This window comes from Ictidomys tridecemlineatus, chromosome 11 (genome assembly GCF_052094955.1).
Source record: "Ictidomys tridecemlineatus isolate mIctTri1 chromosome 11, mIctTri1.hap1, whole genome shotgun sequence".
In the NCBI taxonomy this organism is placed as follows: Eukaryota; Metazoa; Chordata; class Mammalia; order Rodentia; family Sciuridae; genus Ictidomys; species Ictidomys tridecemlineatus.
The window spans coordinates 46795932-46823786 of NC_135487.1; the positions used below are offsets into that span (position 1 = coordinate 46795932).

At 43.5% G+C, this 27855-nt stretch overlaps 1 protein-coding gene and 1 long non-coding RNA gene across 2 annotated transcripts in view; one reads left to right on the forward strand and one right to left on the reverse strand.

Annotated features, from left to right (window-relative positions):
• LOC144367718 (uncharacterized) overlaps positions 1–1070 on the reverse strand; it is a 34864-nt gene extending 33794 nt beyond the window's left edge. Inside the window, exon 1 of the long non-coding RNA XR_013427241.1 lies at positions 886–1070. This is a non-coding gene — a long non-coding RNA (uncharacterized LOC144367718). The remainder of the gene's footprint in view (positions 1–885) is intronic.
• The window catches only part of Nfia (nuclear factor I A), a 561296-nt gene that overhangs the window by 108892 nt on the left and 424549 nt on the right, over positions 1–27855 (forward strand). The window lies entirely within an intron of this gene.

Genomic DNA, 27855 nt, shown 5'->3' on the forward strand with positions numbered 1-27855 from the left:
TCATCTCTGATTGGGATTCTACCTTACAGAAGAACATGGAACATCACAATGCAATTGAGTGTAATGCTCTGGCCACATAGTAAATAATAAATGTCGTCCCTGTCTCTCAGCTCCTCCATTGCCTCTGTCTTCTTGACCAGTTATTTATTAACTGTTCCACTCAGCCTAATACCTCATAATCACCATAGCATTACACTTCCACTGTGGTAACCAGGCAGCCAAGCTCATTCCAGATGATCCCTAAATAGCACCTGGAACAAGAAAGGTGTTCCATGATTTTTTATTCAAACTTTTGCATTCCCTGGGACTCGTTATATCTTTTTATACCCTTCTCCTTCTGCCCAGAATAACTACCACCTCCCCATCACCATCACCATGCCCTCATCCAATCCACCAGCCCAGCTAATTCCCATTTCCTTCTTACTATTCACCTGGGGCAGCTACTCCTGCAAGAAGATTTCCCGCCCCATTTGGCATCCCTCCTCATTACCCTTAAAGAGTACATGGAACAGCACAGGACTTCAGAAAATATTTAAGGAATAAATGATGGGATGGTTGGATAGATGGATGACCCAGGGAATCCCAATCAAGAAGTCAGTTTGTCAAAAAGCGTATTTCACATGTTTGGGCAAGTAAACATGAGGCATGCATTTTCAAATCAGAGATGCAAGGGCTGGTGATTAAGGCTCAGTCTCATAACTTAATAGATAGACACACGTAGAAAATTTCTGCTCAGCACGCATACACACATTATCACTCACCACAACCTGCAGGTAGATAACATAATTAAAAGGAAATGCATAAAACCAAGGGGGTAAAAAAGCATTCCTCCCAAGTTCTGAAGGCAAATTTGAGACTAGGTCCTTAGGAGACAAGATTCCTTACCAACTGTCAGATTCAGCAGTCATGAGACTCCAGACCTGAAGTGTTTCAGAGAGCAATATTTCTGTCCATGGAGACTAAAGTTAGTTGCTGTTATATCCCTAAACATAAATCATTTTCATCCTATCCAAGGCTCCAGCTACCAAGGGGGACCAGGGAACCCCACCTCTCAGCTTCCAAATGTCCACTTTCTCTCTCATTATCCACAAAACTTTCACCACCCTCTCCTCCCACCTCATCACGCCACGTTTCCCAAGCATGTTGAAATCACAGGAAAACAAACACTATTTATTTAATTTGGAACACTATGAAATTTTTCTTTTAAAAAACTTATAAAACAAAAACCAAACGAAGTACTTGTTTCAAATATGAAAGTCAAGAAGAACATAGTATCTGAATTTAGTTAAAAAAAACGCTTATGATTAGTGTATAGCATTTTAAAGTGTCAGACAAAAGAGAAAGTACTGATCTCTTCTTCCATATTTCCTCCCATTGTTCTTTCCTTCATTCATTTGCTGACTGTTATATGCTGAGAAGTCAGCTGTGCCCTTGATGTGAAACTGAATAAGGCACAATTGTTTCTCATGATCCAGGAAAACAGTAGCATGTAATAATTACTACACCATGTGAGAAATGCCTTAAGAGATATGTCCAGAGTGCGGCAGGGACACAGAAGAATCATCACATCCAGATCAACCTGATGGATCACAGAAATCCTCCCAGAGGAAACAACATCTAAAGGATGGAGGTGACTTTAAGGATAAAAGGGAATTTTCCAAAACAAAGGGCGGGTGTTGAGGGGGGCGGGGCTTCAGGTTCCTCACAGCTAGAATGGCAGCCTCAAAGGAAAGCAATGAGTCTGCATTTGCAGAACCAGAGGTCAGAGGTCACTCACTCAGGAATGAGGGAAATGAAGCTAAAGAGATACACAGGAGTCAGGTCATGAACTATGTGAATGCAAAGCTGAATTTGAACTTTACCTTAAAAGCTGTGAGAATTATTGAAGGGTTGGAAGCAAGCAACACCATTCCCCAGTTTGCATTTAGAAAAATGGCACTGTCGTAGTGTACAGGACAGATAGTTTGAGAATGAGAAGGGAGGCAGAAAGATGACCTAGGAAAATATTCCAGTAAACTTGATGTGAAATGGCAAAGATCCTACTGGACCAAGGCAATAAGACCAAGCACTCTCACTGAGGGTCTCTTAACTTTGGATGGAACCAGGTACTTGTGAATGAAACATCCCCACAAAGAATGAACTCCAGCAATCAGCATTACCTGTGTTTTCCTTTGCATTTCTTGTATATTGGCTTCCCTTAAGTATTTGGTTTGGGGAAAATGTGTCTTTAACAATCACTGTGGTCAGAGGACCAAGGCTCTTCTCCTATCCCAATTATTTACTAGGCGTGTTCCTTCAGGAGAGTTGTCTTTTCTAAGTCTCAGTGTCCTTATTTATAAATTAGATCATAAAGTTTACTTCCTAACTTTACATAATGATTAAGTAAAGTAATGGAATATAGTATTGTTTAGCCAAATAAGTTTCAGAAATGAAGTAAGTTGTGACATAATGTATCATATTAGTAATATTTTGGCTGCAAAGACAGAAAACCAACCTAAACTGCCTCAAACTAGAAAAAGGGATGTAAACAGACCTGGCTGGGAATGCAGCTTGACTCCGGGTCGAATGATGTCACCAGGATCTAAATCCCAGCTCTGCTCCTCCTGTGATGGCCCTATTCTTTTGCTCATACTGTAGTCCCCTTTCTGCCATGGCAGCTTCAGGCACACATCATACCACCCAACACTGTCTCTTCCAGTCAGTCTTTTCATAAGCCTGGGACCAACTCTCTCACATCCACTTGAACTGGAACATATGCCCATTCCTGTGACCAGAAAATGGAATTTATTTGTTGGTTGATGCCTATGTCAAGTACTCTACTATTGGGACATCTAAGACCAGATCTGTGAATGAGAAAGGCACCAGTCTCCAAAAGAAAAATACCGTGCTGTCATCAAACGCAAAGGGAAGATATGCTAGATGCAAAAGCTACAGGTGTCCCTTATGCACACTGCCGCAGGCAGAGCACCGCTCAAAACCTTTGTTGTTAAGCAGCTGTATAGAGATTAGCTGTTGTTACCACCATGCAGAGATGAACACGAATGAAATGTGGCCCTTCTTTCCACTTATGTCATAGTCATATAATGGTTACTTATTGTCACGCTTTGACGTATGCCTCCAAAATACTCTTATAACATCTACACCCTCTTCAGGGATCACCAGGATTTCACAGTGTTCATTGAAGAAGCACTTCCAGAGGCAATATGAGGCAAAAGGCAAGGGAGATAGCTCCTAGCAATAAAGACAGGGCCTAATGCACAGGCTCAGGTAAAAGATTCTGTCAGTACAATAGTGATGTGTTTATAAGCAGCGTCCTCTTCCTCCTTGGAAAGTACCTTCTCATCCTGGGGGGGACTTCCCCCATCTCTATCAGATTTAAATCATTTCACCCATCTTGTACAAGCCACTGCCTTGTGGGCAGATCCTAAGAGTCAATCAGCAACATGTACTTCATCACATGTGTCCACAGGCAGGGAAACACACAAAACCAGCAACTGGGTGGTCATCACAAAAGGCAAGCATCAGCAACCTAGAAGCTGGCTCCTATCTGACTGTGTCATGGTTTGACTGTGAGATGTCCCCCAAAAGCTCCTGTGTTAATGCAGGGATGTTCAGAGGTAAAGGAACTGGATTGTGAGAGCTGTAACCTAATCAATCAGTCCATCCCTAGTTTGACTGGACTGACTGGGTGGTAACTGGGCAGATGGAGCATGGCTGAAGGAGGTGGGTCACTGACTGGGATCATGCCCAGGAAGGATTGTTCTTTGGTGTCCCTTGCTGCACTCCTGCCCCGCTCTCTCTCTCCTTCCTGACCCTGCTGTGAATTGAGCAGCTTTCCTCTGCTGAGCTCTTCCCCCATGACGTGCTGCCTCACTTTGGGCCCAGGACAATGGAGTTGGCCAACCATCGAGGGAGACCTTTGAAACCATGAGCCCAAAATAGACTTGTTCTTCTCTAAGTTGTTCTTGTTGGGTATTTTGGTCACAGTGACATGAAAACTAAACAAAACAGACTGTAAGAGCAGGGATGAAGTGTGTCCTGCCCCAGCAGGGCAACATTCCCACACAGGATGCCCCCCTGAAAACTGCCTAAGTCTCAGTTCCCTTAACTTGACTCCTGGACATGTCTAGAACTCACTCTTCCATTAGAAGCAAGCTCCATGAAGGTAGAGGCCCCATCTTTTTTATCCCTCATCCTAACACTTACTACTGCGCCTGGACCCCTAATGGGCCTTTCAGAAACAGGTGATGAATCAATGAATTCCCTTTGCCGGGCACTGGCAAACACAAACAGTTAAAGATAGGTTTGCACCTACAGATCTACAGCCTTGCAGGGCAGAAAATCAAAGCTGATGAGGAGTAAAGCAAGGTGCTCTGCTTGTACCTTATAGATGCATGACCCTTTTCTGTTCCCAAAGCTTTCCATCTGTTTTCACATCTGTTATCTTTATATGATTCTCAGAACACCCTGTGATTTTTGCATAGCCTATTTATTAGCTTTCATTTTATATTCATGTGATTAGTTACTTGGGATTGCAAAGGACAGAAACACACAACCAAAGTTACATAACTTATGAGTAACAGAGACTGGGCCATACCCTTTAACTCCTGGGTCTGGGTTCTTCCCAAGACACCTCGGCAGCACTGCAGAGGATTGAATGCGAGGATGTTCACCTCCAGGCACCAACGATGGTGAGACAGACCTCACAGCTAATCTTCTTCAAAAGATCAATCTTGTATTATTGAAAGTGCTTTCTTAGTCATTCATTCTCTCTCCTAATGACCATGCCCAATTTGTATGGCTATTTTATTATTATTATTATTATTTTTAGTTTTAGATGGACACATTACCTTTATTTTTTCAATTCATATTACACATATATAGCACAATTTTTCATATCTTTGGTTGAACACAACATAGAGTCACACCATTCATATCTTCATATATGTACTTAGAGTAATTATGTCTATCTCCTTCCACTGCCTTTCCTACCCTCATTCCCCCTCCCTTCCCCTCCCTCCCCTTTGCCCTATCAAGAGTTTGTCTATTCCCTAGGTGCCCTTCAGCAGATGAATGAATAAAGAAAATGTGAGGTGTGTGTGTGTGTGTGTGTGTTTATATATATATCATGGCATTTTCAGGTAATGGATGGAGTTAGAGAATATAATGCTAAGTGAAGTTAACCAATCCCAAAAAAACAAATGCTGAATGTTTTCTCTGATATAAGGATGTTGATTCATAATGGGGATGTATGACTATTTTATAGACGAAAGAATATTTGAACATGTCAACCAAGACTAAGTTGTAAAGCTAGCCAGTGACTGGCTTAGAATTAGAATCTAAGACTGCTGAGTTCTGTCTTGTCGTAGAATCCTTGGGTAATGGAATGAAAGAAACCCTCCCATTGCATACCAACAACTGTTTGTCTAACTTCTCACCTCCAGTGAGAGCACACTACTTGCCATGTGGAACATCAGCCACCCACTCTTGGAAACTCCTGCCATCAGTCTTTTCATCATTAACAAATGGGCTCCCTGTCATTTCCACTCATCAGCCTGCATTGGTTCAATTTCATTTAGTTTATATTCACTGAGCACCTGCCATGTGCCAAGGAACCCATAGATATGTGCCATCATTATGCCTATTTTGCAAACAAAGAGCTAGGATTTTTTTTTCCAACAAACTCACACGTAAATAAAAATTGCTTCCATTAACTGTAAAAAAATAAATAAAAATAAAACCATGCTGTTTCTAAAAAAAAAAAAAAGAGCTAGGCTTTTAAGAAGTAACAAAACTTACTCAAGGTCACAGGTGGGAAGAGGCAGGACCAGGTCTTCTACTTTCAAATACAATGCTGTCTGTGGCTTGCGGTAAGGATCACACAAATGATTTAAAATGCCTTCCTTCTCCCAGGAAGAGCAGATAAGAGCACTTGTGCAGACAAGTCTCCCTGTGCACCTCTATTCTGTTTTACAAGTCAGTAAATGTTCAGGAGCTCCCAATTCGATATATGAGGTTAATTAATAATATGTAAAAGTTTATCATTTATATAGCATAATCTCATAAACATTTATTAGTATGCTAATAGATGGTAATGGCCATGTGGGCATAAAATCAGATGGGGGGTTGATGTGACACAGCAGAAGAGCTATCAGAAAACCCATGGTATTCTTTTTAACCAGCAAGAATACTGCAGGCTCAACCTCCTTATAGATTCATTTTCCTGGTTCACCATTGGATGACTGTGAAAGGGTTGAAAGGAGACTGGACTTTGAATCTGGAGATCTGTGTTATAGTCCTGGCTCTGTCCTTAAAGAAGGAAAATAATTGATGCTGAATGAAACCCCCTCTGTTCCAGTGCTTTCCTAGACACTTTTCTAGTGTTTTCCCCATTTTCTCTACTTAGATGAATTTGAGCTGTAGACAGGTACCTAACACATATTCAGATATATTTATTCCATTAAGCTGATGAAAATGAAATTACTCTTCCTTTCTGGACTTCAGTGATCTCACTTGATCCTAAGATTCTTCATCTATTTTTTCTCCTGACTCCCAGAAAGATTTCTACTATCTCAAAGAAATCAAGTCAGTGACATAAAATTTATATCATCCCACTTCACTTTCTTGACCCCTAGTGCAAGAAAGTTAAGTGAAAGAGAGATGGTGCAAAAGCAAGTCACCTGGATTCTCACCTTCTCCTGCCTCTGGTGGCCAAGAGACAGCACACGTATATTCTGGCCCCAACTGCAATCTGTGATGGAGGGCAAGTCATTGACAGGAAACACTGCAGTCCATTTCCTCACTGGAAATGAAGAGAATAAACATCTCATAACATGACATATTTGGAAATATTTAGAAACACACACATGTGTATTTGTCTTTGCACAATCACTTACTGAGTATCAACTGTAATCTAACTTTTGGATACAAAGATGAGTAAGACCCAGTTCCTGCATTTAAGAAGCTCATAATTGTGTGTGGTGGAGAGTGAAGAGTAAGAAGTAATCCTTAAGCAAATAAAGTTATAAAGTTCTTTGGGAGAGAAAAAGCAATTAATTTCATTTGGATGGAATTTTTTCACAGAATGCTTCATTAAAGAGAAGGATTACATTAACTTGGCCATGAAAAATGAGCAGAAAATTTTGCAGCTTACTTCCTTTTTATATAACATTATGTCTACAATGTCTATAGATCTTATTTATTTTAGCTATTATACAATATTTCATTTTATTAAACCATGCTTATTTTTAATCTCCCCACTAAGCAACCATTGCATTGCTACCATTTGTGCACTGTTAGCCTGCATGTCCCTGTACATGCTCTGAACTTTCGAGACCTTTCTCTAGCATGGACAATCACAAGCGGGAACACTGGTGCACACTCCTTACCATGCATTGTCAAATAACTCCAGGGTAATACCATTATGCAAGCTATAGAAGCACATGAGGTTATGTGTTATTTGTAGATATATTTAAGTATAATAAAAGTGCACTAGAAATGGTTACTTACTGCCTTCACCTGGAGCTGACTTCTGAGGAGGGGGAGGGAAAGGGCCTTAGCAAATCCAATATCTGTCAAAGCCAAGTGATGGCTATAGGAATTTCTGGTCCATGTTTTCTGTACTTTTCTGGACGGAAGTTTGGAATATTTCATAATTGATCCTGTTTGAATTAGAAGCCCTGTCACAGGCTGAGTAGAGGGGAGGATTAAGTCCAGCAGGCTGAGGGAACATCAGCAGAAACAGAAACATGAAAGTACAGCCTGTTCAGGAGCAGCATGTAGCGTGGCTTGGACTACAGCAAAGAATTCCTGGGTGGGGAAGGAATGGGAGAGGCAAATGGAAGCCAGCCACATGGAGGTATCTGGACTCGATTCTGAAACTCAGGGGGGATTTCTGAAGCTATTGGAGGCCTGCAGGCCTCTGTGCATCTCGCTGGCCTCTCCCATCTATCTGGATGCCGTAGACAAAGCACACTGACCGCCTGCCCTCCTATCCCTTCCTCCTCCTCACAAGACCCCTGACCTCTGGCGGGAAGCTGCAGCTCCAAGCTGAAGAGCCAAGCAGCCAGGAGGTCAAGGCCCCCTCCATGGCAGCCCTCTGAGATGAGTCAGATCTGAGTTGCTAACATGGAAAATGCACATTGTCTCACACACACACAGGTGTGAGAACTGGAGAATCTCTGAGCCAGCACCGCCCTCAGCTCAATGAGTTCAAACAATCCCCAGAGCCAGCAAGAAGAAAATTGTCTCATAAAACTTCCCATTGATTTTAGTTGGATCCTTATAAATTCCCATGAGGCCAGATTGCTTTTGGCATGATTAATATCCCTGCCTTTCCCAGGCACATTTGTGCTTCTCTCTCTCTCTCTCTCTCTCTCTCTCTCTCTCTCTCTCTCTCTCTCTCTCTCTCTCTCCCACCCCCCAACGCACATGCATATCCACGCCACACACTCACACTCTCACGGTCGGTCACGCACACGCCACCATCCTCTCCAGCTGGGACCACGTGCACACAGAGAGACACACTGTTTCTGCCTGTGCTTCTCACTCTCAAACACAGGGTTAACTGTTTCCCTTGTCAGGAAACTTCGGGTCTGTTTCCTTTTGTAATGTGTTTTTCACACTTATCTCAAACCTGGCGAGCCTCTGCCTCATGACCAAATTTTTCCCTTGAAAACACCCTGAGTTCACATAACCCAGAGCACCGGCCCCACATCAATCACAGGGCCCGATGACTGGTGGGTCAGCTCGAGAACCAAAACAAGCCGCCCAGCACAGTTGGGGCTTCCCAGGGTTCACGAGGCAAGAAGACACCCCGGAGTGTCCCCACACAATGTAGTGTGGAGCTGGGCCCAGAGTCACAGGGGGCTTCCAGACTTACAAAGGGGCAGGCAGAGCTCACCTCTTTGTTCAGGAAAATAAGGAGTCCAGGAGAGACAGCATTCCCCAGCACAGGGCAAACTCCAACTGAACTTATGTGCAGAAAATGGGCCCAGAGGATACAGTTTCTCAGCAGATGCCAGCCTTGTTATTTTGGTGGGGAAATTAGTGCGTGTAATAAGGAGGGAAAACATCCGTAATCGTTCTCTTTTCAAAGGCACATGGCTTAGCGCAGACATTAGCTCACATTTACTACCATCCGGGAAATCCACTCCTCAGTCAACGAGTGCTCACTGCCAGGTACCACATGCTCTCTCCCTCTTCAAGCTTCCCCTCCCGGAGGCCTCCCATGCACTCCTCCAATTCTTAGTCTCCCAAACAGAGGCAGATGTCAGCTGGTTAGAAAGAACTTTCCAGAAGGCAAAGCAGTAGGTCCAGTGGCCAGAAGAGTGGGTGTCCACTCCCTGGGTCATGCACAGAGGGGTTTCATATGTCTCCTGGCCCTCTAGGAGATTTCCAAGTCCCATGCCTGGCCTTTGCCTGGTCCTTGCCTGCCACCCAGATGCCAATGGCCTCTCACTTCAGACCTCCTTCAGCTCATCCCACACCCCCGCTGTCTTTGTATAGATCCTTTCTCCTCAAATACAGTGTATGAACTTTGAAAGTGCAAACTCAAAAAATGTCATTTTTCCACCTTCCCCAAAGTTTCTAGCACAGTGCTCGGCACACGGTAAATGCCAAATTAATTATTTGGTGGATTGGAGGATTTTGGAAAGGAAGAATGTGTTTAAAAAGATGGTCCTACAATGCCGGGTGTCTAAAAGTCAGACAACCCAGAATAGAAATCAGGTCAAAATCCTCCTTTATCACTGTGGCTGAAACCCCAAGGATGCAATGACCTTCCCTGTGTGTGTCAGGGCCATGCCCTAAGAGAAATTCCTGGGCTCATCCTAATATGCTGTCTCTTTTACATAGCAAAGTGGGTAAGAGCAGGAAGAACAGGCTTGAGTTGTTGCCAATCATCTCTACTCGTGAGTCACTTTAGGGCTCACCTATATCATTTCTAATATAGGCATACCATCTATACTTCATACGGTAGTTGTAAAATTAGGTGATTTGTTGCATATACATCTGTTTAGAAATAGTGGCCAGTATTTCTCTAACAATAAATATGCATTATGTGCTAGGCACTATTCTAATTGCTAAAAATACCGAAGTGAACAAAAAGACCAATCAAAAACAAATCCCTGTCCTCATGGAGCAAACTGTCAGGTGAGGTATCATCCTACATATATAGTGGTGGTCCTCTGGTTTTTATTATTTTATTTTATTATCACACTTTGTCTCCCCTATGGGCCATATCTCCAAGACTGGCAAAGTTCCAGGCACATCATGGGCATTCAGTAAACAGCTTTTGAATTGTCAATGAACAGATGAATCCGTAATTGTAACACGGCCATATTCCTGTCAATGTCAAAATTATAGGCAACATATACAGAGCCCTGGCATAGGGGTTGATGTGCTCAGATTCAGTTTATCCTCATAGCAAACCCACCGGCAGGTATTAGGATCCCAGACAACAGATGAGGAACGTGAGGCCGACAGAAGTTAGAGCCCTTGCTCAGGACACCTGTCCAGAATTTATGTTCATGCACGCTATCCCCCCTGCCTCTCAGTGGAACAAAATAGATCAGATTCTAAAAGTGCACCATGGACAATAGTTCCAGGAGGAGGAAGGAATCAGTCACCAATCAGACAATTGCAGCCACTTCCCACAAACCTGCCTGGCACCCCATCACCCTCTTTACCCATTTACTCAAAGCAGCAAGGTGACCACCCTAAGCAGCAGGTTTGATCTAGTCACCTGGTCACTTCCTTATTTAACCCCCCCCCCTCACCCCAACCTCTATGAGGCCCTGTTGGCTTTAAAACATTCTTCAATTTTTTTCTCTGCTGCGCACATCAGGAAATTAATTTTACATTTAGGCACAGTGGTGCACACCTGTAATTCCAGCGGCTTGAGAGGCTAGGACAGGAGGATCACAAGTTCAAGGCCAGCCTGGACAAATTAGCAAGACTCTGTCTCAAAATAAAAATTTCAAAATAGGATAGGGCTGTAGCTCCATGATAAAGCACCCCTGCGTTCTATTCCTATCCCCCCCCCAAAAAAAGAGAGAAATATTTGACATGGAAACCCAGAACTCCTCCATGTATATGCATAGAACTAAAACAAACATTTCCAGAAACAGTGCTGTCCCACCTAATAGAAAAAGACCCTGTGATAAATATCTTCTATTTGCCCTTCCAGATTCACTGGTCCCCCTGCCTACCCTACCCTTCTCTGTATTCAAAGTATGCTTTGGCTACCTTAGTAGCTGTGTGACTTGAGCAAGTTACTTACCCTCTCTAAGACTCAAATTTCCTCCCTGGCAAAAACTAGATTCATAACAATAACACCCAGCTTATAAAGGACTAAATTATATCATACCTATAAATTTCTTAGAGTATGCCTGGCTTATAGCCATTCTCTTAAGAAATGTTTGCCAGCATTAGTATTATTTTGAGTAAAAGAACAATAAATATGCCTTCATGTTCATTAAAGTATTTTAGTGCCTGGTTCTGACTTTGTATGGAAATGTACAGACACAGGACATGTGTCCACAATCTGTAGCGACACGACTTAAATGATTGTTTTAGAAATAAAGCCAACAGCCTGCTTGAGGCTATTTTCAAAATAAATTCAGATAGATGGCCCTATGATTCCCAATTGTCCCAAACTCCACGTTAGAAAGCAACTTTCCAAAGGAAGCGTAACTTTGTTTCTGGTGGTTTTATGATGTGCACAGAATCAAGAACCTTAGCCTGTGACATTCCTGACAGAGATGTACCTAGCAATTTGACTCAGCCACTGGGGAGGGAGGCAGCTCTGGTCTCTTGTTTTAAATTGTGCTTTTGCATAAAGCACAGCAATGACTTTTTCTTCTCCAGAACTCAAGATTATTCCCAAAAGGCAGGCACCCAGGTTAACAGCCAAGTCCTAAAAGGTGCCAAGGCAGTCTATTAGGAAAAAAGAAAATTCCCATGTTATAAGTCACTTGGAAGGCAGTTTAATTATAAAATGTGTGAAGCTGAGTTTTAAATGTGAGGGGTCATACTGGCTGTTTCCTCCGACCCTTTGGAAAGTGTTAACTAGTTATCATTATATGAAATTTATGAATGTACAAGGCCCAGGGCTATTTATTATTTCTTAGGCTCCCCAGCAATTCCCAGTTACACAGAGTTGATATTCACCATTTAGACAATCCAGTGCAGGGGAGGCAAAAGCCTTGGATACCACTATTCATATCAACAATCTGATCACCAAGGCACTCTTAGAGACCTGTTTAGCATCCTTCAAGAAATGTTTAAACTGGGCATTATGGCACCCACCTGTAATCCCAGCAACTCTGGAGGCTGAGGCAAGAGGATCACACGTTCAAGACCAGCCTCAGCAATTTAGCAAGGAACTAAGCAACTTGGCAAGACACTGTCTCAAAATTTAAAAATAAAATAAAAGGTGTTGGTGATGTGGCTCAGTAATAAAGCCCCCCTGGGTTCAATCCGCAGTTCAAAAACAAGAAGAAGAAGGAAAGAAACAGATATGTTTAAATAGCCACTCCCTTACCACTCACCTTCTCCCTCCTACCACTTCAAAATGTGAGACTTCTATCTACAGCAGTGCCACATGCACCAGGAGCATGCGTGCACGTCTACTCCATTTTGAAAAAAAAAAAAAAACAAACAGTTATTACTGATTGCTTAGCATGATGTGTTGCTGTAGAAGACAAATCACCAAGTGTCCTGGGGAACTCACTTCACTGAAAAAAATGTGTGGGTGACAAAAATCTGAGCAGCCTCAATATGCCACACTGGGAGGAGAGCTGACCCCCGTGGTGTGCTGGTCAGTGTTTAGCAACCAACTCTCTAGGGGACAGGGTGCCCAAATTTGTTGCTCTTACCAAGTTCTGTAATGTAAATGTTCTCTGCTTGGACAATCTCAAGCTGCCAAATTGATGTCACAGAAAAGAGTTAGAAAGTGCTTCCCCTTAGCACACCATTGTATTGTACTTCTAACCATAGTTACAGTAGAGGCGACACCCTCAAGAGTAGAGATCATGATCAAATATCACAAAATAACTTGGAAGCAATGAGTTGAACTTTATTAAATTTGTTTTAAATACATTTTGTTTCATTGCAAATTGATGCAATTCATTTTTAAAGACCAGCTCACAAATTTCCTGCAACTTTTAACAGCAGACTCTTATGGCAGTTGCAAGTCACTCCAGAGCACTGTGAGGTAGGCCCCCCTTGGACAGGGGGATGACCAGTGCTCCAGCATTGGAGTGGGGACTTCAGGGATTGGAGAGGCCCGATGTGAGCTGAGAGCTTACTTGAAGCCATCTGGAGTGGTAAGAGTTAGCAGAGCCAGCCAAACCAATATTTACAGGGAGCTAAAAGCCAGGCACATAAGAGATAAACTAACACTAGACCAAGAGGCAGAGGTAGACCCCACAAAGATAATGCAGAGCGGAATTGAGCGTGGTCAAGGTCTTGGTCAAAGTGAGTGTAGGTCAGGAAAGTAAGGAGGGTTTTAGATTTGGATTGTGCTGCATACATCTGTGAGAGCTGCACTGCTCACATGTATTGATTAGTGAATAATTATGAAAACTGCCCATGTTTATTGAGCATTTAATCTAGACCACCTATGGTTTTGCATGCTGTGTTAGCTACTTTTCTATCACTGTAACAAAATACCTGACATAATCAACTTATAATAGAAAAGGTTTATTTTAGCTCATAGTTTTGGAGTTTTCAGTCCATGGTTGGTTGGCCTCATAGCTTTGGGCCTATGGCAAGGTAGTACAGTGTGGCAGGAGCAGACAGCAGAACAAAACTCATAGCCAGGAAGCAAAAAGAGAGAGCAGAGGCCCAGGATCCCACCACGCTCTTCAAGGGGCCTTCTCTTGAAGATTCCACCACCTCCCAATAGTGCCACACTGGGGACCAAAACAGGGATCACTAGGCAACATATAAGACCCAAATGACGGCACATGCTTTACCTCACTACTGACAGCTTCAGGTTACAGCTGCAACAGGCCCCCTGGCTTCAGAGGAACTCACAGCCGAATCTGCTAGATAATACAGGTGCCCGCATGCGTTGGGCTGGTTTAAAATTGCAGAAAGAAGGCAAACAATACATGAAGAGACGCTTCCAAGTGGAATAGATCCAGGTTTTCCAGGTAAAGTTCAAATAGTTGGTACAAAATAATCTCTACATTCAAAGATATCAGTAGGCATTCCCTGGGCCGGGAGGAGAGGATAGTGAAGTCGTGGTTGATCTAAACTTTTGGTTAATTAGATACACTAGGAATACATTGGTGGAAAATACAAATGTAGTCCTTGACACTAGGGAGCTCCATTTTTTTTATTCCTCTTTTCTTATGTTCTACACCTTGGACTTGGTACTCACAACCATCCTTGCTTCCTGAATCTCTGGCCTCCAAACACAATCGCTTGATTCTCCTTGCTCCAAGGCCAGGGATAGAAAACCCGCTCCCCCTCAGACTCAGGCTCACCCACTACAGCCCAACCTACCCTGAGTCTTTGTGTACCTGTGAGGGGATATCCTAGTCTGTGAGCTACTGGAAGTTCTCACACCCTTTTTTTTTTTTTTTTTTTTTTGCAGAGGGCCTAGTACAGTGCCTGATTCAATAACTAGGTGCTGAACTGGACACCAATGCTGCCTGAGCTGAGAGAAGGCTGTACGTTGTTTCTTGTTTGCTAGCCCTTCTCATGTTATGATTCACTGCCCCTCTTCCCTTAGGAAGTGCCCTCCTAACCCACAGGGATCCACAAATGCCTTACCAATGTTCCAAGCTGGCTGGAAGCTTGCTGTTGAGTCCTAGGTAGCGTTTTCCTGGCAGTTTTGTCTCTGGGTAGCTGGTTCACGTGAGGAAGAGCCATTACCAGGTGCACGGTGCTTCAGGGCAGTGAGTGAGCCAGTACCACGGCTGACCCGGGAAAGTTCCCATGAATTCATTTCCCACCCCCCAGTGATGCCCTGGCTGCTAACCCACAAGAGGGGCCAGGTCTGTTTTCAATTAGGATTTTCAAAAAAAAAGTGTTTTTAAATGGCCTGTAAAAATAATCCAATAAAGGCCCCAGAGGTGTGAGCTGTTGTCATCATCCTGTTTGGAAAACGTCACTCAGAATGCACCCAAAGGCCAGAGAGGGAGGTGGTGACGCTTTAAAAAAAAAAATTAATTTGTGAAATGAACCTGTAGGATTAGTTGTCCCCCTTTGTGCCCAGCTTTAATATGTCCTCGACCAGGGAAATCCGAGGCTTTGGATTATTAGCCCCCGATGGATCACGTTACTGTTTGGCTCTGCAGAAATCACACTTTTCATTTTGCCTTTAATCCTAAAGGTCACGGGGAAGGTCAGCCCCCAACACAAATGATACTTTGTGGTCTTACTTTCAGACAATTATCAACTCATAAATCTTGGTCAGACGGTAATGAGAGTGCGAGGAATAATTGAATTCAGTCCAGACTCCCCGAGTCAGAGGGAGGGGTGAGCTGGGGGGGCGGGGGGAGAGGGAGGGGAGGCCGAGGACGGGGAGGGGAGGCTGAGGAGGGGGCTCCAGGGCCGGGGCCAGAAAGTCTCCTGTCCAGTCGCCGATTGTCTTTGTTGAACGGTGGCATTTTGAGGTTTGGCATTTTTGAGTGAAGCCATTGAAGTTGGTGATGGTCCAGCAGAGCTTAGAAAACAGAGGGTAGGAGCTAAGTAAGCGCTCAGATCCAAAAGCAACTAGTAGGAAAGAGCAAAAGACTTAAAAAGGGGGATTTGGGGGTTAGGTGCCAACTTGTCCCAGCTCAGCCAGTTACCACACTGTGTGTCCCTGGGAGACCCACTGAACCTCTCAAGGCTGAGAAGGGGCTGCTGTTTCCCAAGTGGCAAGATTGTCCTTAAGGGTCAGATGAGGTAGGTGTCTACCGAGACATTTAAAAAGTCATAAAAAGAGACAATATTCTGAAGTCGGTGACTGTGTTTTAATTAAGCAATAATAACTCTGATGAAAGTATCCTGTGGCCATTCCAAACACATCTAGAACTCAGCCCTTCTCACCAGCCACCATTCCCATCCAGGTTCAGCCCAGCGCATCAGAATCAATGGGTCTTTCTTTCTATGCGTGCCCCTCCCCCACAATCCAGCCTCATTCTAGCATCTAGTCAGGGCCCTTTTAAACCTGTCATGTGATTCTTCTGATCAAAACCCTCCAGTGGGGCTGGGGTTGTGGCTCAGTGGCAGAGCACTTGCCTAGCAAGTGCGAGGCACTGGGTTTGAACCTCAGCACCACATATAAATAAGTAAATAAAATAAAGAAATTGTGTCCATCTACAACCAAAAACAAAAACAAAAACAAAAACAAAAAAACCCTCCAGTGGTTCCCCATTTTATACATAAGCAAAGGTCCCAGGGTCAGGATTACCCACAAAATGCTGCAAATTTTGGTGCCCATTTTAATCCTCCCTGTCCTCACCTCCCATTGCTCCTCCAGTCCCCCTGCCCACCCCCATTGCCCCCCACGCTGCAAGACACTCCCCTTCCCGTGGCCTGGGATACCCGTCACGCAGACACCCCCAGGGTTGGTACGTCTCTCTCCTTCCACTCTGCTCTGACCTCACTTTCTCTGACTGCTCTATTTACCTACCTCTCACTGGTTAAATTTATTGCCTGTCTTCCTCTACTAGAATATATGCTCCACAAAGACAAGAATTTTTGTCCCTTTTCTTCATTGTATCCTAGCTCCTAGAAGAAGGCCTGGCATAGACTAAGCACTCAATATTTATCAAACTGAAATGAAAACTTGATTCCTATCTGATTAGAGCTCTCAGTAGTGAGACTGTTGAGATACTGAATTGCCTAACAACGCAACCCGACCTCCTCAACTATCCTTCTTGCATCAAGGTTAGATAAGTGCCTGATTCTGTCACCTGTGTGCCCAGCCATGTGCTCAGCAAGGTAGCATGCACCATAGCTGATCTCGGATTTATTGTCCTATTGGCTCTGCCCAGTTTGAAACATCTGGATCTACCAAGGGACACATCTAAGCCAGCTGTCCAAGATGTCAGAGTGAACTACAGGACAAAAAAGTATATTCTTGGTGGGAAGGAAAAGAAGGTTTGCACCACTGTGCCTTCTTCACCAACCTGGCCTGCACCCATAAGAACCTGCTACAAATGAGTACTTAGCTTTCAGCACCAATATCAGGAAGGGAGTGGATCAAATGATCCTCAGTTGGAAATAAACATTTTTTTTTCAACACCAAGCTTTGTAAGTTAACACATACCTTACACAGTCATAAAAAGAGACAATATTCTTTTTTTTATAGTGATGCTCCAAATATAGTTTTATTTCATCCTTACTCCAATTTGATAGGTGTTATTGTCATCTTTATACCATAGACAAGGAAACATAGTGATTCCTTGGCAGAGCCATGGCTTACACCTTCTTTTGGATGTCAGTGAATTTCGCTTAGCTGGTATGAACAATGACAACAAATATCCTCTGCTTGATGTTCCGCATTTTAGAATTCTGCTGCAACAATGTCCCTCCATCTCGCTTACTCAGCCCCGCCAACTAGAGTGAAGGCTATTTGAGTGCCACCGTGTGTCTCCAAGGGCCTGGCACAGATCTTGGCACAAAATAGTTCTGCAACATTAGCAGCAGTTACAGTGAGAAATAAATAAATGAGTAACTATAGTAAAGAAGAAATATAGTATAGTAAGTGTAGTATAGTATAATACAGTAAATATATAAGTATAGTAAAATATAGTATAGTAAGTATAGTAAAGAAGAAACCAAAAGGATGCTGAGAAAGAGAATGGCTTTGGTAAAGGTGAGCTACAATGGATAATGTAGCCAGGGAAAGCACCTTTAAGGAGTTCACATTTAATCTGAGACCCAGTAGATGGCTATTTGCTCCCTGGTGAGTGACCTTGGCAAGATGGAGATAAATAATAGCTACCTGTATGTGTAGAAGCAAGAGTATGTGTCCTGAGAACAGGAGGTTCTAGAAAAGAAAAGTGTGCCCGAGGATAAGAATGGAGCCACACATGCTCAGATGTTTAGTTTTTGCCTTCCATTCAAATGAATTTTATTGAACATCTACTATGTACCAAGTTGTTCTAGGCACTAGAGCTATAAATAAGACTCGTGGAGCTGATATTCTATGCAGGAGACAGGCGTAGATCATTAAACAAGTAGTATGTAAGTGACATCTGCTACAAATATAAACTAAATAAGATAAGGAGATACAGTGTGGCAGGGAAAGGAGTAGGAGAAAGTTTGACTATCAGATGGGGTCAGGGAAGACCACACTCAGGAAGGGGAATTCCTGCAGAGGCTCACATGCCAAATTTTGAGGGGAGTGGGTGAGATTAGAAAACATTTCAGCAGAAGCAACAGCAAATGCCAAGACACTGAAACAAAACCATCTTGCACATGCTCCCTCCTCCAAGAGAGATGAGGGGAAAGTTCATGATAGAAAAGTTAGAAGGAGATTATAAATGCTTACCATAAAATTTAAATTTTATTTGCAGTTTAATTCACCCAGAAAAGGGGGTAGAGAAGGTCAGGGAAGAAACAGAAGCACCAATCCAAACCACTGAAAGTGGGAGAAGGAACTTTAGCTTAATTATCTTTGCACCCCATAGCCTGTTACTATGTCTGGCACAGAAAGTCTTGTTGGGTTGAATATACTCAGTGTAAATGAGCAATAAGAGAATGTTGGGATCAAGAAAGTCTTAGAGAAAAGAGAATTTAGAATCTTAAATGGGAATTTTCTCTTTGTTTCATTCATAGTGTTATTCAAACATATAGTGATATCATGTCCCTGGGACTATGAAACACCTTATAGTTAGTTTATCAACCCAGGATAAATTGACCACAGAAAACAATTTTTTAAATTTGCTCCACAATAAAAAAAAAAAAAGTGATTATAGTACATGAACTGCAGGTTTGGATCTCTCCTCCAGCACATCTGTGCTTTGTGACCTTGGACAAGTTATTTACCTCTCTGTGTTTCAGTTTCCTCATCTGCATAATGGAGATCTTAATAGGAACTAGCCCATAGGTTGCTGCCAAGTATGTTAACCTTTATAAAGCACTCAGAACCATGCCGAGCACACAGTAGAGAGAAACAGCCAGGCATTGCCTAACGACAGGGACATGTTCTGAGAACTTGTCATTAGGCAATTTCGTCCCTGGGTGAACACCATGGTGTGTATGTACACAAACTTGATGGCGCAGGTCAACCTCTGGACCTGGGCTCTCCAACGTGGTACACATGATATGTGGGAACTGCTTCCTGCACAGCACAGCATGCTGCTCTGCAGGAAGCCTTTTCGTAAATAGAAGGGATGCACTCTAACTTCACAATGAAAAGTCTAGTACAGTAAATGCCTAAAGCAGTGATGCAGCTGGGTGTTATCATGGTCAAGAATTATGCCCTGCACGTCGCTCTAGGTCATGTCACCGCAGACACGGGAGGAACGCATTGCAGTAGGATGTGAGCATGTGAGCGCTGCCATGACGTCACCAGGCAATGGGAATTTTCAGCTCCATTAGAATCTTATGGGATGACCGTCACGTGGCAGTCATTGACCGCAGTGTCCATGGTGAAAGGTCATTCTGCAGAGCCTGCCTGCAGGACCACCCCCGCTGCCGCTGCTGCTGCTGCTGCTGCGGCAGAGGTCTCACAGACCTACCGTCCCGTGTTTAATCCATTCCAAGATGAACACTCTTGAAAACGGTTTCTTAGCATGGGAGATATAAAGGAGAAATAATAAGAATAAATAGTAAATAGGAATATGCAATACAATAATTATACATTCCTCCCCACGGTTATGATTTAGATTTGCGGTGTCCCCCCAGCTCCTGTGCTAATGCAGGTATGTTCAGAGGTGAAATGACTGGACTGTGAGAGCCATCAGTCCATGCTACTCTGAATGGACTCCCTGGTGGTCACTGTAGGCAGGCGGGATGTCACTGAAGGAGTGGGTCACTGGGGGCGTGCCCTGGAAGGTGCATCTTCCCTGTGGCCTTTTCCCCTTCCTCCCTCTGCCTCCTGGTCACCATGAAGTGAGCATTGTCCCTCTGCCATGCCCTTCTGACTCACCTTGAGCCCCGGGCAGCTGGTTCAACCAGCCATGGACTGAACCCCTGAAACCATGAGTCAAATGAACTTTTTCTCCTCTGAGTTGTCCTTGTCAGGCGTTTTGGTCACAGCAACAAAAATCTGACTAATATAACCATTAATGTTATTTTAGAAATCCAAAAAAAAAAAAAAAAGCTAACTTAGTTTTCCCACTTGATCCACAGCTTTGAAAATTCTTTTTATCTATTTGACTGAGGACCTTGGGATTTTTAATGGTACCCAAGATGGGAAGTTGTCAAAATAAAGATAGGGCCTTATAAAATGAATACAGTAACAAGTATTGGTGGGAATGTGAGGTTGAAACCCTCACTTGTTGCTGGTGGAAATGTAGAGTGGTTCAGCTACTTTGGTAAATAGCTGGTGAGTTCCTCAAAATTATCATTTGCCCAACAATTCCACTTTTAAGTATATACTCAAAAGAATTTAAAATGCATAATCATATTTTAAAAACACATGCATGAGTGTTCATTACATTATTCATCATAATAGCCCAAATGTTCATGAGTTGGTAAATGGATAAACAAAATATGGTCTCTCTATACAATGGAATATCACTCAGTTATGAAAAAGAATGAAGTACTGATACATATGACAATGTAGATAAACCTTAAAAACATTACGGCAAATGAAGGAAGTGAGTCACAAATTATTTTACTTACGTGAAATGTCCAAAATAGACAAATCCACAAAGATATAAAGTAGCATAGTGATTATCAAAGCCAGAGAATCACTGCTAATGATTCCTTTGAGAGACAATGGAAATGTTCAGAAATTAGATAACAGTGATGGCACACCCTTATGCATATTCTAAAAACCACTAAATTATTCACTTTAAAAGGTAAAATTTTGGGCTCGGGATATGGCTTAAGTGGTAGCGCACTCGCCTGGCATGAGTGAGGCACTGGGTTTGATCCTCAGCACCACATAAAAATAAAAGTGAAGATATTGTGTCCATCTAAAACTAATAAATAAATATTTTTAAAAGGGTAAAATTTTGTGATATGTGAATTATATCTAAAAAAAATAAGAAGAAAGAAAGAAACTCAGTATTGTCAATTACGTCCCTGTCTCCAGTCTTTCGTATGTAGTTTTCATTCTTAGTCTTCTCCTGCCGACTCTGAGGATGTGGACACAGAGGCGTGCATGTTGATTCTTACATATCAGCTGTGGCATGCGTAATCTTCACCCTAAAAATGAACAAACCCAGAGTGGGACCAGATCTATCTCAGTCTAATGCTCTTCCTAAAAAGAACACATGGTGAGAGAAGCTTCTGTGGCCACTGAAGCACTGGGCTAGGGCCCTAAGAAACAAAGTGTGGCACTCTGGAAAGAGTGTGGACTTTGGAATCCAGGGTCTAACCCCAACAGACCTAAGATAAAATCCCAGGATCACTAATTGACCTTGGTTGAGTTACTAGATCTCCTTAGACCTTGGCCTCCTCATCTTTAAGATAAGGGTGGTAGAGCCTAATTATCTGGAAGGATGTGGAGTTACTTAAGCAGACTCTATATGTAAAGCACCTGAGACAAGGAGGATGTTCAAAAAATGTGGAGTGACGCTGTTATTCCAATTGAGGATTGGTCATAGATTTCAGAGTCACATGGGCCACTAGGCTCCACCTGCTGCAAGGACTTGACCTATAACCTGCAACCAGCTGGTGATGGAAGTCAGTATCATGCAGTGGGAAGAACCGGGGAGAGGGGGTGAGGAGATAGGTTCTAACTTGGCCTTTGCCACTAACATAGTTTTTGATCTTGAACAATTCACCTCCTTAGTCTATGTCTTAGTATCTCATACAATGCAGTAGTTAAAAGAAAGGGTGAGTGCCGGGCGTCATAGTACATGTGTGTAATCCCAGTAGCTCAGGAGGCTGAGGCAGGAAGATCTCAAGTTCAAAGCCAGTCTCAGCAAAAGCAAGGTGCTAAGCAATTCAGTGAGACCCTGTCTCTAAATAAAATATGAAATAGGGCTGGGGATATGGCTCAGTGGTCGAGTGCCCTTGAGTTCAATCCCCGGTACCCCTCCTTTAAAAAAAAAGGACAGAGGGAGCTCTTCACCTACATTTCAGGATCATGAGACTCAAATGAAATCAAGTATCTGAGATGACTTTGCAAAGTCAACATAAGAGCTTACTAACTGCAAACTAATCATCTCAGGGATGGAAAATGGCCCTTGGAGAATAACGATGGCTAACAAGTACAGAAAGCTTACTCTGTGCCCGGCACTGTCCTAAGTTCTTTTCCATGAATGAACGAGCTCACCTAATCCATGCAGCAACCTTTAGAGGCCAGTGTTGTTATAATCTGTTTTTCAAGTGAGGAACTAAGTAAAATGAAATTAAGTAATTTCCCAAGATCACACTAGTAAGAAGCAGAACAGGGACATAGACTTAAGTGCCCTAGCATCCGAGGACTTGACCCCTAGTGGGTTTAGCATATGCCCATTTTGTGTGCCCTGTGAGCCCACCATGTGCAAGTCATTCTTTGTGCTTCTCATATGCCCTCTGCTTCCTGAGGACAACCCAGGAGGTAGATATTGTTGCTGTTTTACTGTTGGGGAAACTCAGAATCACTTCATTAACTTAATCAACTTACCTAAAGTCACCAACTGAAGTAATACGTCTAGGGTTTGTGCCCAGTTCTATTTCTTCCATGTACTGTGCCTGGGTAGAATTTACCCCAACGCCAAACATAATACATTACGTACACAAGGCAATGACAGTGTGCTACATTTTGCCAAAGTCTCATCTGGATACGACAGGGACAGCACATTGAGTGCCTCTCAGGCCAGAGATTCTGCTATACTGGCAAGCACTTCTTTTAGGCACTAAACAGGGACAGGTCCTTGACATGATGAGTTACACACTGCAGGAAGACCAAGTCCTTAATGATAACACTGGCAGAGTCTGCCCTGGTGGAGCTAGGAGCAGGTGGCGTGGAAATTAAAAAGTAACTGGAAAGCGAGGGAGATCGTGGCATACTTCATTTGGACTGATAGGCAATTTTTGGTCCACTCCCATGGAAATCACTTGGGGATAACCTAGCAGTTATTAAATGCACCAGGCTTGTGGAGAGAAAACCATTCATTACTGAGTCCCTGCACCAGAGTTTCTGCTTAGCAAAATGTCAGCATCACAGAGCCTGATTTAGGTCTGACACAAGAGGCCACAGTAAATCCCGTCACTTAGCAATAGGCAAAGAGGAGAGCACCTCCTGGAAGATATAATGGGACTGCAGAGGCACCACACAGGTGTCTGGAAATGCCTAGATATGGAAAAGAGACTGGAGTGATAACGTTACTCATATTTTCCAAAAATGAATAGTCCCTACATTGAAATTTCAACTTTCCCAACCTGAGTAGAAGCCATCGGGTCATGACACTGCTCCTTGAGAGTTTCCTACAGTCCCTTAGGTGCTGGCTCTTAGTCATACCACACCTATATGAAATTTGTCAGAGGCCCTAAAAGGTTTAAGGTAGGGTGTTGTGCCCATTGCAATAATGGCAGCCCTATGATTTCACTTGCACAGGCCATGAACCTGAGAGTCACTTTTGCCTCCTCTCTTTTCTCACACTCCATGTCCAATGCAACAGAAAATGCTGTTATCCCAACCTCCTCAATAATACTCCAAATCCAGCCATCTCCTCTGCTTTCACCCCCCATCTAAGCTGTTGCATCTATCATCTAGATTAGGCAACAGCCTCTAACTAGTTTCTTGCTTTCATGTTAACACTTTCTTGGCTCAAACGTGCCCCCCAAAGTCCATGGGTTGGAAACTTCATCACCAACACAATGGTGTTGAGAGTAAGAGGTGATTCAGTCATAAGGGCTCTGCCCTCAGGAATGGATCAATGTCGTTATCATAGTTACCACGACAATGAGTTGTAAAATTGAGCTTCAACCTCTCTTGCTTGCTTGCTCTTGTCCCTTCTTGCCTATTTTTCCTTTTGAGTGGGATGACATACCATGCATACCCTCACCAGATATCAGCACCATACTCCTGGATTTCCCAGACTCCAGTACTGTGGGACAAAACTCTGTTCGTCACCAATTACTCACTATCAGATATTCTGTTGTAGCAGCAGAAAACAGACTAAGACAGGTATTATAGTTTGGGTTTTGGGGGGTTTTTTTCTTAATGCTGTTGCTGGCATGATCTGACTCAAACATCAATCAAGTCAGGTCATGGTCACATCTAAGCTTACATCCTCCAAGGGCTCTCCATCTCAGGAAGAGTACACAGTCAAGCCTTTACCTGACCTGCACACCCTTCTGGTGTTCCCTTCTTTACCTTCCTCCTACCTGTCCTAGTTCCTCTCCCCGTCATCCTCTCAGTGCCAGCCTCTGGATTCCTTGCTATTCCTCAGATAGCTCAGGAGTAGTGGAATGGGCCAGAAGCAGAAGCATCCAAAACTGAAAGGGTGAGGCAGTGGCTATGACAGGGCAGGCCATCTCACCCCCATCCAGCACATCCTACCTAGGGGGAGGAACACAGTTCATCAGGAGTAAATGGAGAGTAAGAATATGGGGCATTTGGAGAGATCAGGGAGTCTGAGCACAAGATGCATGTTTCAGCCAGCCACCACCAGTTCGAGTGAGTAGCATCCAGGGGTGACTTGAGCACACCCCTGTATAAAATCTCCTGTTGGTTTTCCCTCACCTGAACTGATTCCTTAGCTCAGTGCACAAGGCTTCTGCTCCTCTTTCACCTGCCCTCCACCTCTGGCCATCACACCCTTCTATGTCCCCTCCTTGGTCCCCTTTGTCCAGCCATGCCAGGTTTCTAAGAGTTACCCAATTCTGGCCACTCAATTCTGAACTTGAAAACATTTACAGCCTCCTGAACAAATCCCTTCTCCTTTTAAAAAAAATATTTCTTAGTTGCCAATGGATTTTTCACTTTATTTGTTTATTTATATGTGGTGCTGAGGATTGAACACAGGGCCACACACATGCCAAGCAAGTGCTCTACTACTAAGCCACAACCCTAGTCCTGATCCTTTCTCCCTTTTCATCCACTCTCTCAACTTTCAAAACTCAGCTTGCTGAACCTGTCTCCATCACCCCATGTGTCCCTTATCCCCAAGGTACATACACACACACACACACACACACACACACACACACGACTGAAGGTATTTCTCCTAAGTGCTGCTTGTTTTCAACTATCACACGGCTTCATCCTCTGCAGTACCTACTGGTTTGTTTTATTCCAGTCATGAATTCTTTGTTTGCAGATTCTTGGGCACCTCTGTATCCCTAGCATCTAACACAGCACAACTCCTGGTGGGTACTCTCTCAGCTCCATACACATATGCACCAAATGAATGAAACAATAGAAGCAAGTGTTCCTTTGACCTGGGCAGGTTTGACAGTATGTATAGAGCATGTCACACAGGCCTAGAGTTCTGAGCCAAACTTCCAGCATTTGGGAGGCTGGGGAAAGTACAGAAGAAACTGGGACTATAGGAAATGGGACCTGAATCATCAAAGTGGATGGTTAATTTCAAATAGAAGTGAAGGACTCAGGTCCAAGTTCTGCAGAAGACATGAAAAGCAAGGCTGTGGACTCCAAGATTGGGATGACTTTGAAAAGCTGGTGGAGCTATTAAGATGAAAGGAAGAGCCTGGATATAAAGGAAGCCAAACTGCCCCTGTGATGAGGAGAAAGGGGTGCAAGGAGCCTGGTCACTGGGCACATTGTGCAGTTTCCACAGTATCTTGGTCATTTTGCCTCCCCACCAAGCAAATGGGCTTACTGATGGTAGGACCAACTGGGCTTAGCAATAACTAAAACAAGTGCAGTCTGACTCCCACATTTACCCTTAAAGTTGTCTTCCTCTTTCTTATCTCTGCCTTCCCAAAGAGTCATTGAAATATAGCAATGTGAGATCTTAAGTCAGACGGTCTGAGTTAAAATCCCAGCTCTGCCACTTGCTACCTATTTGATCTCTAGCAAGCTACATATTCTCTTAAGTCTCAGGTTTCTCGGGTATAAAATGGGGATGATTATAATAGCAGCTATCATACAAGGTTATGGTGGAGATGAAATGAGATGTATTAAAAGAAAAAAACATTCCCAATGCTTTGTGAGCTCTGCGGCTCTCATTAGTATTGTATTTTTATTTATGGCACAGTTGACTTGATCCTGGACATGGAGTCGAACTGTCAAGTTCAGATTCCATTTCCAATTCTCATTAGCCTTGTGACCTTGGAGAAGTTGCTCGCTCCTCAGTGTTCTCATCTGCAAGATGGAGATAATAACAACCCTGATGCTGAGGGTTGCTGGGGGAATTAAAGTAGTGAATAAGTGTAAACACTTAGGACAGTTTCTGAGTTACAATAAGTGCTATGTAAATATTCATGGAAGAATACATTACTATTATTGTCGAACCAGTGACTTATAGCACCCCCTTCTTGATTTGCTTTTTTTTTTTAAAGAGAGAGCTACAGAGAGAGAGAGGAGAGAGAGAGAGAATTTTTTTAATATTTATTTTCTAGTTTTCGGCGGACACAACATCTTTGTTTGTATGTGGTGCTGAGGATCGAACCCGGGCCGCACGCATGCCAGGCGAGCGCACTACCACTTGAGCCACATCCCCAGCCCTTGATTTGCTTTTTTTAAAGCCCAGGGGAGAGCAATCCTTATTCCAGTGACAGTAGCAGTAATGGACATGAGAGAGGAGCTCACTGGTGACTCCCAGTTAGTGCCCTGTATGCACCAGCCCTTTCTCTCCACTAGCCTTCTGGCTTCACAGAACCCAAGCAGCCCGTAATCTACTGAGGAGGTCCCCAGAGTCCTGCCAGCATCTAACAAAGGGGTGGGAGGGAGAGGAGCCCCACTGAAAACAGCTGACCCAGTGGACTGGCTGCTGCCACAGAATCTATTTCCCAGTGTCTCTAAAGTTGCTGACTTCAGCCTTTCCAGAGTAAAGCACCATCCGTGGTCAGAGACAGCACCGGCGCGAGCATGCAGCACAGCCGTAAATCTGCAAACCATATTATTTAAGAGACCTGACTTTCTTGTGTTGCGATATTAAAGCAAATCTTCCTGCTGCTCATAAATCAGCCAGGATGTTTCCATCCTCAGCCTCTCTGCTCAGCCATCTCAAGATGCATACAGCGTACAGTGCACTTGCTTGGGAGGTGCAAGATGAGAAAGAAAAGGAAGAGGTACGTTTGCCTCCTCTCAAAAGTTTTCTCATGACCCTGCCTGCACATATCTCCCTGTCCCATGACCTTAGATCCCTGGCATCCTCTGGTGAGCTCCAAAAAACACAACATGAACTCCTGATATTGACACAGGAGTTACCCTTCACAGCACTCTGATTAAACGGAGCAGGTACTGCTAATCCCAGTTGAGAGTTTGTGAATCTGAACATCAGAGATATTAAGTAAATTTCCCAAGATCACATAGCCAGGAAGTAGGGGAGTGTGGATCATGTCTCCTGACTGCTGGTTCAGTTCCCTTTTTATGACATTAAGTCTCTCTTACCAAGGTTTTCTTTATATGCACAGAGCTAAGAAATGCAGGGACTCTTCTGAGGGAAAAATGATCTCAACTCAAAATGTTTAAATGAACATTGCTCTGTGGCTGGTGCTTCCCAATACATCAGCAAAATTTATCACTGCACCAAACCTTCCTGTGGCTTCCCGTCACCAGGAATGAAACCCAAGTTCTTAGCATAATATACAGAGTTCTCATGATCTTGGTCC